The sequence below is a fragment of the Gorilla gorilla genome, chromosome 2 (assembly GCF_029281585.2).
Source record: "Gorilla gorilla gorilla isolate KB3781 chromosome 2, NHGRI_mGorGor1-v2.1_pri, whole genome shotgun sequence".
Taxonomy (NCBI): domain Eukaryota; kingdom Metazoa; phylum Chordata; class Mammalia; order Primates; family Hominidae; genus Gorilla; species Gorilla gorilla.
In genome coordinates this window covers 207,217,236-207,228,449 of record NC_086017.1, presented here as the reverse complement: position 1 = coordinate 207,228,449, position 11,214 = coordinate 207,217,236, and the positions used below count along the sequence as shown (strand labels likewise).

Sequence of the window (11,214 nt, the reverse complement as noted above, 5' to 3'; positions counted from 1 at the left end):
TTTTAAAGCCCCGTGGGTGGTTCTCCGGGATCTCCCAGACCGAGAGGGCCTGAACGTCCAGACCGCAGCGAATGGGGTCGAAGGGGCGGCGCTCGTCCGCGGAGGTGGGCGGGAGCGGCCCGGGGCCTCCGGCCTCTAGGGAGCGGGAGTGACCCTCGGTTTCTGGCCTCCGAGGGGCGGGAGCGATCCTCAGCCATGTCCCTAGCCTCTGGCTTCCGGCTGATTTTTAAATGTTTTGTAGAGGCGGGATCTTGCTCTGTTGCCCAGGCTGGTCTCGAACTTGTGGCCTCAAGCGATCCTCCCTCCTCGGCCTCCCCAAGTGCGGGGATTACAGACAGAGCCACTGCGCACGGCCGTGGTCAGCTTTGAAAGCTGGGTAGATCCCTTTGGCTTATACGCCTTTCTGCTAGCTTACCCTGATTCTGCTTCTGGTTCAGATAGTATTTTAATATTTCTAGTGTGTCTTTCTGTAAGATATCTGAAATCTTTCTGTGGAATGAAGTGGCATGAAAAATAAACCAATAATCATTAGTAATTATGTTTCCTGTCTTTTCACTTTATTACAATCTTCGTCTTGTGCATCATGTTTAACAATTTTGAGTTATTTTAGTAAATTTGCAAGGGTTCAGTCCCATTTTATTGATATTTGGGTTGTTTCCCATGTTTGCTCTTAATAACACCGTACAGAACATATCTGTGACCATAACTTTCTCTTTAGGATTATTTTTTTAGATGTATGCCCCAGACGTGGCCTTTATTGGCTTGCAGGGAATGAACATCATACCTCCTAGACTTATTTTTTTAAAGTTACGCTGTTTTAGTCCTGGGTTAGTTACCTAATTTTGTTTGGTTTGAGACGGACTTTCGCTCTTGTTGCCCAGGCTGGAGTGGAATGGCGGGATCTCGGCTCACCGCAACCTCTGCCTCCAGGGTTCAAGAGATTCTCCCGCGGAGCTTACACTGAGCGGAGATGGCGCCACTTCACTCCAGCCTGGGCAACAGAGCAAGACTATATTGCTTTAATTTACTCTGCCGGCTATCTGGAGAGATGCAACCTCATCAGCAGAAATTATTTCCACCCTGCTGCTTTTTAAATGTTATTTCCTATAGCCAGGTACTGAGCCCTTCAATTGAGGTCTAAACCCTCCACCCTCTCCCTCCGGGATTGCCAAGCCTGTGGTTTCAGTTCCATGCTCCCAGGTAGATGATGTCAACTCAAAGTCAATGTGCTTTTGAAATACTTTTTGTGTTTTCTTAATTTTAAGAGTTTTTATTTTTTAATATGTTTTTGTTTCATGGAGGTGACACCCTCTGTCTCTGAGTTGTGGGAGCCTTCCTCCTTCAGTCTGCATGTACTGAAGCCAGTGTTTGCTGTACAGCCCCTCAGCCGCAGCAGCCCACAGCGAGGTGCAGGTGCTCACGCCATCGCCCCAGAGAGCTCCTCCATTCGCCCCTCCACCCGTATCCCCTCGAAACCACTGCCCTGCTCCCCAACACGGTACACTGTCTTCTCCAAGATGTCATGTGTTGGCATCCTTCGGCCTGTGCCCACCGAAACTAGCTTCCTTCACTGGGCATGTAGCCTGGGAGACCTGGCGTATTTGGGTGCATCTTTCCGCTGCTGGTTGGTGTCCCCCATGTGGAAGCATCCGCGTTGCTTCACGCCCTCTCCTGCTCCTGCCGATGGACATTTTGTTTTCTTCCAGTTATTGGCAATGAGGAATGAGGCCTAAACACTTGTGTGCAGGTTTGTGTGTGCACGTTTAAGTTTTCGCTTGGGGGACATTTCAGGAGTGGGGTTGCTGGATGACATGGTAAGGATGTGCTTAACTTCGTAAGAAACTCCCGGACCACTTTCCAGCATGGCGGGACCCCTCCCATTCCCACTGCAGCTTATGAGGGTCCCAGTTCCTCTGCATCATCACTAGAACCTGGGTTGGCCCATGGTTTTTGTCTGTTTTTAGCCATTTTAATAGATTTGCAGAGGTACCGTTGACTGGCATTTCTCCAGCATCTCTATGATGTTGAGCCTCTTTCTCAGGCAATATGCCCTCCTTATACCTTCTTTGATGACGCCTCCATTCAAATATTTGCCATCTCTTTACTACTGGGGTTTTTACTTTCCTATGGTTCAGCTTTGATGCTTCTTCATATATTCTGCGTGCCAGTACGTTGTGAGATGTGTGATTCACACATATTTTTTTCTAGACCATAGTTTGTGTTTCATTCTCTTTAGATTTTTATATTGCTTTATAGAATTATAATTTTAAATTTATGACTACATTTAACTTGTCAGTCTTTTATGAATCATGCTTTTGGTGCCATGTCTAAGAACTTTTCGCCTAACCCCAGGCCATACAAGTTTTCCCCTGTGTTTTTACCTAAGGGTTTGATAGCGTTATGTTCTCCATTTAGGCCGTTAATAAATGTTGAGTAACATTTTGTGTCCGCCATGGCCATACCTTTCTCCATCTCTCACGGTATCGTGGGCATTTGCAGCTCCCAGTGCGCCGTGCTGTTCCCGTCTTCTTGGTCCGCTCCTCCTGTCATACCTTTCTCCATCTCTCACAGTATCGTGGGCGTTTGCAGCTCCCAGTGCCCCGTGCTATTCCCGGCTTCTTGGTCCGCTCTTTCTGTGAGTTCCAGGGCACGTCTTAGTGCTGGCGCTGTCCTGGTCCATCAGGGGGTCCCATGAGCTTGTCCGTGTGGGAAGGTTGGGACTGTGATGCTGACGGGATGCCCTGTGAGTCAGGAGGAGGTGCTGACGGGGGTTTCCATGTAGGAGAGAGAGGTGTTTAGTTTTCTGGATGGGGCAGACTTGAGAGGGGACAAACGTGAGAAATGCCACCAATGAGAAGTGCAGGCACAGCAGGTCTCGGGGCCGCCCAGCCGTGTGGGAGCCAAATGTGGATGTGTCAGTGGCCACGCCAGGAGGTAAACCCTCAACCAAGGGCCTCTGGGTGTCCAAGACCAAGTCTTGCTCAAGAGGTGCGTTCAGCTGAGCCAACCATGGCAGAAATGCATAAGGGAGATCCCATGGTTCCTCTGTTTAAATCCCCTGCTAATCCCACCAGACTCAGAGAAGCAGCCAAGTCCTCACAGCAGCCTGCAACCCCTGCCTGACTCGGCCTCCTCTTGGCTCTGATTCTCCGTACCCTTCTATCCCTGTCTCTTCTTCCATCAGAGAGGAGATCCGGCACATTTATCCTGGTGGACTCAAACCGATCTTTGCCCCACATATAGTCACCAAAATGAATAGGTATAATCTAGAAAGAGTCCTTTTGAAAAAGAAAAAAGCAGGCCAGGCATGGTGGCTCATGCCTATAACCCTGCAGGGACCAGCCCCACAGGGTCGGTGGGTCTCTCCCTGTGTGTGGCGACGAGAGAGTGTAGAAATAAAGACACAAGACAAAGAGATAAGAGAAAGGGCAGCTGGGCCCGGGGGACCGCTACCACCAATGCGCGGAAACCGGTAGTGTCCCAAATGTCTGGCTGCGCTGTTATTTATTGAATACAAGGTAGAAGGGGCAGGGTAAAGAATGTGAGTCACCTCCAATGATAGGTAAGGTCACGTGGGTCACGTGTCCACTGGACAGGGGGCCCTTCCCTGCCTGGCAGCCGAGGCAGAGACGGAGAGGAGACAGAGAGAAAGACAGCTTATGCCATTATTTCCGCATATCAGGGACTATTAGTATTTTTACTAATTTACTACTGCTATCTAGAAGGCAGAGCCAGGTGTACAGGATGAAACATGAAGGCGGACTAGGAGTGTGACCACTGAAGCATAGCATCACAGGGAGACGGTTAGGCCTCCAGATAACTGCAGGTGAGCCTGACTGATGTCAGGCCCTCCACAAGAGGTGGAGGAGCAGAGTCTTCTCTAAACTCCCCCGGGGAAAGGGAGACCCACCCCCCACCCTTTCCCGGTCTGCTAAGTATCGGGTGTTGTTCCTTGACACCTTTTGCAACCGCTGGACCAGGATCTGCCTGGTAACGGGCGTCTTCCCAGACGCTGGCATCACCGCTAGACCAAGGAGCCCTCTGGTGGCCCGGTCCGGGCATAACAGAAGGCTCGCACTCTAGTCTTCTGGTCACACCTCACTATGTCCCCTCAGCTCCTATCTCTGTATGGCCTGGTTTTTCCTAGGCTGTGATTATAGAGCGAGGATTATCATAATATTGGAATAAAAAGTAATTGCTACAAACTAATGATTAATGATATTCATATATAATCATATCTAAGATCTATATCTGGTATAACTATTCTTCTTTTATATTTTATTATACTGGAACAGCTCGTGTCCTCTGTCTCTTGCCTCGGTGCCTGGGTGGCTTGCCACCCACATAATCCCAGCACTTTGGGAGGCTGAGGTGGGAGAATCACCTGAGGTCAGGAGTTTCAGACCAGCCTGGACAACATGGTGAAACCCCATCTGTAGTAAACATATAAAAATTAGCTGGGCGTGGTGGTGCGTGCCTGTAATCCCAGCCACTTGGGAGGCTGAGGCAGGAGAATCATTTGAACCCAGAAGATGGAGGTTGCAGTGAGCTGAGATCGCGCCACTGCACTCCAGCCTGGGTGACAGAGTGATATTCTGTCTCAAAAACATACTAATAGGAATAATAAAGGAAAAGTGCAAAAATTCAAACAACTTAACAGAAACTGGGCAAAAGAGCTGAACCGGCCCTCCACAGAAGAGGAAATGTGGAGGAATGGCTAATGAAAACATGAAGAGGGGCTCAGCCTAACAGGGGGAGATATCACGTGACACCCACCAGACGGGCAAAAATCCCACAACCCCACAACCCAATCCATGCCAGCGTTGGGGAGAATGGAGAGAAGCAGGAACACCAGGCACTGCTAACGCTTGTGAAGTATATTTCTGCTATGCTTGTATATGAAAGAGTGTGTGTTGTGGGTTATGAGGAAAATTACATTTTTACCTGGGATGAAATTTTAAAACTTGAAAGCTACTGACCAGAAGAAACTTGCGCTTGTGTACAAAAGAAACGCCCAAGAACGTTCCCAACAAAACACAGTCCTAAGGGCCCCAACCTGGCCAAACACTCATCCACGGGAAGATGAAGACATTTCCCATGCTCCCCTCAGACGACGGGAGACCGTGCAGCAATGAAACTGAGCCATGTCAGTGTGGGTGGGTCTCAGGGAGAGAATGGAGGATGAAAATAGACACAGAGCAGATGCTCAGAGCCATGCAGTGCAGGAGCAGCCACGCAGGAGAATTTACTCATGTCAAAGTTCAAAACTACAGCCGAGGCAACAGAGCAAGACCCTGCCTCAGAAAGAAAACAAAGTTCAAAAACTAAATGGCATATTTTTTAGGGATGTACGCACACGGTGAAAGAAACGTACTATGAAGGAAAGTGTGCAAATAATAAAGACTAAAGCAGGAAGTGATTCCCTCCGTAGGAGAAGGGAAGGGACTGGGACCCAGGCAGGGCCTCCAGGGAGCATCCAAAGTTATGTCTCTTCAGATTCTACTCCCTAAACTTGGTGGAGGTCCTCTGTGTCCAATGTGTCAATATTCTTTATACCTTACCCATACTGTACAAATGCTTTATTTCTATTCAATATTTAGAAGACAGTTATAAACAAGATGCATTCAATAGCAAGGTGGCAGATGAACATCAGGAAGGAACATCCATGAGCTTCTATCCACGGAACCTCACCATGGATACGCTTGTGATCAAAGGCCTGGTCTCCCCTCAAGACACAGTCACAGATCAGAGGCCACACCATCATAGCAGTGGAGCAGGACCAGCTGGGACAGGGTCCTTCTGTGACACCTGCTGCATCACCAGGCTGGGTGAACGGACTCAATTGCTAGAACTCACAGAATAGCAGTATCAGCACCGAAACCTCACAGGAAAAATGGTAAGTTCTAAGTTTCTCCATTAATAGTAACTCTCAGATTAATCTCTGTCATCCATCGCTTCACCAAGAAATAACTTTTTAGGGTGACGTGCCAGGCGCCATGTTGGAGGGCTGGTGGTAGCGGCTTGGGGAGGTGCTCACTCTGTCGGTCTCACTCTCTCACACGCTTCCCCTGGCTCCCTTCGTTCCCCCCCACCCCACTTGGCCTGTGTGCTGGAGGGTGTGCGAGGGAGTGGGAGGACGTCGGGGGGTGGGGGGAGGTGTTCCAGTCCCTAAGAGACCCGCGGAGGGAGGCGGAGGCTGTGAGGGACTCCAGGAAGCCATGGACGTCGACAGGCTCCAGGAGGCGCTGGAAGATTTTGAGAAGAGGGGGAAAAAGAAAGTTTGTCCTGTCCTGGATCAGTTTCTTTGTCATGTAGCCAAGACTGGAGAAACAGATTCAGTGGTCCCAATTTAAAGGCTATTTTATTTTCAAACTGGAGAAAGTGACGGATGATTTCAGAACTTCAGCTCCTGCGCCAAGAGCTCCTCCCAACCCTAATGTCGAATATATTCCCTTTGATGAAACAAAGGAAAGAATACTGAAAACTGTCACTGGATTTCACCGTATCCCTTTTACTATTCAGCAACTATGTGAATTGTTAACAGATCCAAGGAGAAACTACACAGGAACAGACAAATTTCTCAGAGGAGTAGAAAAGAACGTGATGGTTGTTAGCTGTGTTTATCCTTCTTCAGAGAAAAACAATTCCAATAGTTTAAATCGAATGAATGGTGTCATGTTTCCTGGAAATGCACCAAGCTATACTGAGAGGTCTAATATAAATGGGCCTGGGACACCCAGGCCACTTAATTGACCAAAGGTTTCTTTGTCAGCCCCCATGACAACAAATGGGTGGCCTGAGAGCACAGACAGCAAAGAGGCAAATTTGCAGCAAAGTGAAGAGAAAACTCACAGTGACTCTTCCACATCTGAATCAGAAGTTTCCTCGGTGAGCCCTTTGAGAAATAAACATCCAGATGAAGATGCTGTGGAAGCTGAGGGGCATGAGGTAAAAAGACTCAGGTTTGACAAAAAGGCGAAGTCGGAGAAACAGCCAGTCAAGCGACTTGCAGAGAACTTTCTTCAGTTATGGTAGAAGAAACAGAAGCATCACCTTCATCTCACGATAAAGACAAAGAAAGCCGTGGTACCCGGCAGCGCGTTCAGAAGAGGATGAAGAAGATGAAGAGGAAGAAGAAGGGATTGAGAGACCATCTGTAAAAGGGAGGAGTAAGGAGATCCTCAAATTCTTGCATTCATTGTTTTTGTGAAAGAACTGTACATCATGGAACTCCTTGTAATGCCGACGCTGGGCTTTTCTCCCACCTGTATGCAGTTGCTGCTGAATTTCAGGGGATGTGATTTGAACTACAGAACATCAGAATTCATGAAACTTAACTGTGGAGGTATTTTGAAAATAAAATTTAAGTACAACAACATTTGCTTATTTTTAGAGTCTTTTATGACATCAAGAGAAATGATCCCAGAAAGAAAAAAACAAGAAAAAGAATCTGATGATGCCTCAACTGTGAATGAAGAGACTTCTGAGGAAAATAATGAAATGGAGGGATCTGATGTGTCTCAAGCTGAGAAAGATTTACTACATTCTGAAGGTAGTGAAAACGAAGGCCCTGAAAGTACTGGTTCTTCTGACTGCCGTGAAACAGAAGAATTAGTAGGATCCAATTCCAGTAAAACTGGAGAGATTCTTTCAGAATCATCCATGGAAAATGATGATGAAGCCACAGAAGTCACCGATGAACCAATGGAACAAGACTATTTAGAAACATTTACATGCAGTATTTTACACACAGTTCTGGTTTTAACACTGTATAAAACTTTTATGTAAAAAAGTGCACCTTTAGTTTTATAAGAAAAGCAGGTTGTAAAATAAAGTACTTTATGGATAATTCCTGAAAGAGTTGTCCATGTAAGAACTGTGAATATCAGCTCCTCTGGGTCCTGTTTACCTTACCGCTGATTTCTCTTTCTTTCTTTCTTTCTTTTTTTGGTCTGGGCAAATCAGTGGTTTGTATATAGATTTTTTTTTTTAATTTAGGACTGAAGTTTTTAAACTGGAAAGTAATTATAATTTTGAACAGTTTTTTGAGATTATCACATTTAGTTTATACATATGCAAGAAGATTTTGTCTTGTGTCTGATAGCTCTAGCAGTTTTCATATTTTGGTCATAGTTTCAACATTTTAACATGTGAATGTTATATATATATATTATTCTAAGGGGGAAAATGTTATATTTTTCTGTTTGTATAAGAGATAAATACAGTGGATACTCTTTCTATTGGTAATGACTCAGTTCATCTCTTTCAGAAGACATTTTCTTTCTCTTCTGAGTAACTGAAATAAAATCTGGCCTTTGTGAAACCCTGGAAATACCACGACCCTCAACTAGAAACACCAATACCAGCTCCTCCGCGAGTTTCCAGCTCCACAACCTAAGACATCAGAGGCAGCATTGGTTCCTCACGTAGAGTCCAGCTACGGGACCCTCATATTTGAACCGCAGGGCCATCTCATCCCTGGATCTCCAGCTGCACGACACTCAAATTAGAACACCATCAGCTCCTCCCCAGGTCTCCACCTGCACAGCCCTCGAAAGGGAATGTCAGCTCCTCCCCGGGTCTCCAGCTGCAGGGCCCTAAAACTAGAACATCAGCTCCCGCCTGGGTCGCCAGCAGCACCACCCTCAAACTGGAACATCACATCCCCACGGGTCTCCAGCTGCAGGGCCCTCAAACTGGAACATCAGCTCCCCACCAGATCTCCAGCTGCACGGACCTCAAACTGGAACATCAGCTCCCCACCGGGTCTCCAGCTGCACTGCCTGCAAACTGGAACATGAGCTCCCTGCCGGCTCTCCAGCTGCATGGCCCTCAAACTGGAACATCAGCTCCCCACCAGATCACCAGCTGCACGGCCCTCAAACTGGAACATCAGCTCCACCCCAGGGCTCCAGGTGCACAGCCCTCAACCTGCAACATCAGCTCCCCACCGGGTCTCCAGCTGCATGGCCTTAAACTGGAACATCAGCTCCCAGGCTCTCAAACAGGAACATCAGCTCCCCACAGGGTTTCCAGCTGCACAGCCCTCAAATTGCAACATCAGTTCCCCGCTGGGTCTCCAGCTGCGCCGCCTCAAACTGCAACATCAGCTCTCCACTGGGTCTCCAGCAGCACGGCCCTCAACCTGGAACATCAGCTCCCCCCAACCCGGGTCTCCAGCTCCACAGCCCTCAACCTGCAACACTGGCTACCCACCGGGTCTCCAGGTGCACGGCCCTTAAACTGGAACATCAGCTCCCCGCCGGGTCTCCAGGTGCACGGCCCTCAAAATGGAACATCAGCTCCCCGCCGGGGTCTCCAGGTGCACGGCCCTGAAACTGGAACATCAGCTCCCTGCCGGGTATCCAGCTGCACGGCACTCAAACTGGAACATCAGCTCCCCACAGGGTCTCCAGCTGCACGGCTCTCAAACAGGAACATCAGCTCCCCACAGGGTCACCAGCTGCACGGCCCTCAACCTGCAACACTGGCTCCCCACCGGGTCTCCAGATGCACGGTCCTCAAACTGCAACATCAGTTCCCCCCGGGTCTCCAGATGCACGGTCCTCAAACTGCAACATCAGTTCCCCCCGGGTCTCCAGCTACACCGCGTCAATCTGGAACATCAGCTCCCTGCCGGGTCTCCAGCTCCACGGCCCTCAACCTGCAACACTGGCTCCCCACCGGGTCTCCAGATGCACGGCCCTCAAACTGGAACATCAACTCCCCACCGGGTATACAGCTGCATGGCCTTAAACTGGAACATCAGTTCCCCGCCCAGGTCTCCAGATGCACGGCCCTCAAACTGGAACATCAGTTCACCGCCGGGTCTCCAGCTGCACGGCCCTCAAACTGGAACATCAGCTCCCCGCCAGGTCTCCAGTTTGAGGCCCATGCTCCTGGAGACCTGGCGGGGAGCTGATGTTCCAATTTGAGGGCCATGCAGCTGGAGACCCAGCGGGGAGCTGATGTTCCAGTTTGAGGGCCATGCAGGTGGATACCCGGTGGGGAGCTGAAGTTCCAGTTTGAAGGCCATGCAGCTGGATACCTGGTGGGGAGCTGAAGTTCCAGTTTGAGGGCCGTGAAGCTGGAGACCCGGTGGGGAGCTGATGTTCCAGTTTGAGGGCCATGAAGCTGGAGACCCGGTGGGGAGCTGAAGTTCCAGTTTGAGGGCTGTGAAGCTGGAGACCCGGTGGGGAGCTGATGTTCCAGTTTGAGGGCCGTGCAGCTGGAGACTCGGGGGTAGCCGATGTTGTAGTTTGAGGGCCGTGCAGCTGGAGGCCCGGGTGGGAACCGATGTTCCAGTTTGGGAGCCATGCAGCTGGAGGCACTGCGGGGAGCAGATGTTCCAGTTTGATGTTCCTCCCTGGGTCTCCAGGTGCACGGCCATCAAACTGGAACATCAGCTCCCCGGCCCCCAAACCGGAACATCAGCTCCCCGCCGGATCTCCAGCTGCAAAGCCATCAACATCAGCTCCTCCCCGAGTCCTCAGCTGCACGACCCTCAAGTTAGAACATCAGCTTCTCCCCAAGTCTTCAGCTGAGTGACCCTCAATCTAGAACATCAGTTCCTCTCCGGGTCTGCAGCTGCAAGACCCTCAATCTAGAACATCAGCTCCTCCCTGAGTCTCCAGCTGAAAGACCCTCAAAACGAACAACATCAGCTCCTCCCCGAGTCTTCAGCTGCACGACGCTCAATCTAGAACATCAGCTCCTGTCTGGTTCTCCAGCTGCACGACCCTCAAACTACAACCTCAGCTCTTCCCCGAGTCTTCTGCTGCATGACCCTCAATCTAGAACATAAGCTCCTCTCTGGGTGTCCACCTGTAGGGACCTCAAATTAGAACGTCAGCTCCTCCCAGAGTCTTCAGCTGCATGACCCTCAATCTTTAACATCAGCTCCCCTCCGGGTCTGCAGCTCCATGACCCTAAAAATACATGAGCAGCTCCTCCCTGGATCTTCAGCTGTACGACCCTCAAACTACAACATCAGCTCCTGTCTGCATCTCTAGCTGCAGGGCCCTCAAACTAGAATATCAGCTCCTCCCCGAGTCTTCATCTGCACAACCCTCAAACTAGAACATCAGCTCCTGTACAGATTTCCAACTGTAGGGCCCTCAAACTAGAACATCAGCTCCTCCCCAAGTCAGCAGCTGCAAGACCCTCAAATTACCACCTCAGCTCCTCCCGGAGTCTTCAGCTGCATGACCCTCA

At 49.5% G+C, this 11,214-nt stretch overlaps 2 pseudogenes; both read left to right on the top strand.

Moving 5' to 3' along the window:
* The first annotated feature begins 6,078 nt into the window (after positions 1 to 6,078).
* On the top strand, positions 6,079 to 7,286 carry LOC101148996 (serine/threonine-protein phosphatase 4 regulatory subunit 2-like; annotated as a pseudogene).
* A 227-nt stretch (positions 7,287 to 7,513) lies between these two features.
* LOC129532532 (uncharacterized) lies at positions 7,514 to 9,864 on the top strand (annotated as a pseudogene).
* Positions 9,865 to 11,214: the final 1,350 nt, after the last annotated feature.